Source organism: Microcaecilia unicolor, chromosome 5, assembly GCF_901765095.1.
Source record: "Microcaecilia unicolor chromosome 5, aMicUni1.1, whole genome shotgun sequence".
In the NCBI taxonomy this organism is placed as follows: domain Eukaryota; kingdom Metazoa; phylum Chordata; class Amphibia; order Gymnophiona; family Siphonopidae; genus Microcaecilia; species Microcaecilia unicolor.
Genome location: NC_044035.1, coordinates 71,322,511 through 71,324,543, shown reverse-complemented (window position 1 = coordinate 71,324,543; position 2,033 = coordinate 71,322,511).

Here is a 2,033-nt window from a genome sequence, read left to right as displayed (position 1 = left end):
TGGTTGGATTGCTTATTTACAGGCCCTAGGCTTGAATGCTTACCCATAGTACCACAGTACATCCCAGCAAAGAACTTTGGACATCCATGCTGATCTATGAGCAACTGAACCCTGGTGCATCCTGAGCAGACAGGAGGAATTGAGAAACTTTTGTGATATTTTTGACTGGGAAACCTTTTGCATTTTTTCTTTGTGCTTTGATCTAAAGTGCAGACCTGAATGTATTTTAAGATGTTTTGAGAAGAGATCCGGCCAGCTAGGTGTGCGCTCACGTACATTTACTTTAATTACTACAAAGGAGTTTGAAACTGTTGTGGAGTATGTTATGATTATCTTTCTTTGGATTCTTGTGCGCACCCTGGGACCCAAGAGGAAAAGTAATTAGACAACCTACAGACTAAAAAGAATGATCTAGTCTTTACTGTGGCTGGTCTACGGAACCAGGAAATCGCCTGTCCTGCTATTGCAGAGAGAGAACTGCTATAATGAAGGTTTTAAGTTACAAACAGCTGTGATATTTAAACAGGTCCTACTTGTCCAGCTAAACTGTACATTTTTTGTCCCTTCATACCAACTCTTTATAAAATAACCCCAATAGAGACAGTTTAATAAGAAACTTTTTTTATATATAAATCTGTTTTATACATGAACATGATTTTTAAAAATTTTAGAGTAATTCTCAAAAAAAAACCTTTCAGTTTAAAAATATGATGTCATTTAACACTATTTTTATGTATTGCTTCTAGGAGACGTTGATGAATAGAGCTAGTTACTGTATGACCTGATGGTTAATTAAACCGAAAATGTCATGGAAATTTTTTATAGCAGCACCAGCAGGGGCGAGAGTGAGGAAAGTTCCAAATGACCAAGGCAAAGAAGCAATAAAAGCACCAGGTACACACAGTGGATAAAAAAAAAAAGAGTCCTCTCTCATGTAATGTCTTCCCAAACAATGTCTTTATGAGTCTTGTGAGAATTGTGGGGACCCCCTTTGTGCTTCCATGGAAATGTTTTAATCATGCTGATCCTTTCTGCTACATTTGCAGTGCCCCTTGTCTGAAGGCGCAAAGAACCATGACAAAAACAGACAATTAACTGATGTACAACAAATACGGAGAGTCCAGCTTTTGTCTTGATCATCAACTTTACAACCAAAATACAGGCCCATAGGCCTTCTCCATCAGTGAAGTGATGGTTCTTCTTTGCGTCTTCGGAAAAAATGCCCCACAAATGTAGCTGAAAGGGTCAGCATGATTAACACATTTCCATGACATTTTCAGTTTAATTAGCCATCAGGTCATACAATAACTAGCTATTCATCTTCTCCTAGAAGCAATACATAAAAATAGGCCTAAATGATGCCATAATACATTTAAACTGAATGGTATGCATTTAATTGTAATGTGTCAAAGTACGTGTGTCATAATTTCTGTAAGGTTCTGGAAAACCATATATTAAAGAAACAATTTGATGTCATTTCTGTGATCAGCATCCAAAAATCTACAACACACACCCAATCTCATTATGGAAACAAAAATCACGTTGTCCAATGTAACCTTTATACACAAAAGGTGTACACAATCCAGTGCTAAAAACTGTGTGTAGATCTTACCACATTTTTTTACACTGGTCTCTCAGCTGAAACAAACATCATAAGACTTTTTTTTTTTTTTTCAAATAGCTGGGAATGTTTCCTTTATGTTAATAAACCATGAATCCCACCGTTTCTAGTAAGGTCACTGCAGCTATGGTCTTGAGCCCAGGAGTCGCACATCAAGGCTCCTTGAACTTAATGACCATCTATTGCCCTTGACAGTGACCCCAGACTCCCTCTCCATCAGTGGCTGTGAAAGCTGCTTCCACAGCATCCCCAGGAAACTAGGGGAACGGAAGACCCAATCCCGAGACTGAGCTAGGGACCTTTTGAATGAAAGAATGTCATACAATCACTAGACTATTGGGCCAGCTAAACAGAATTATTTCTTAATGGATAATACAGAATTAATTCTACCAAGATCACGCCAAGTTACAGA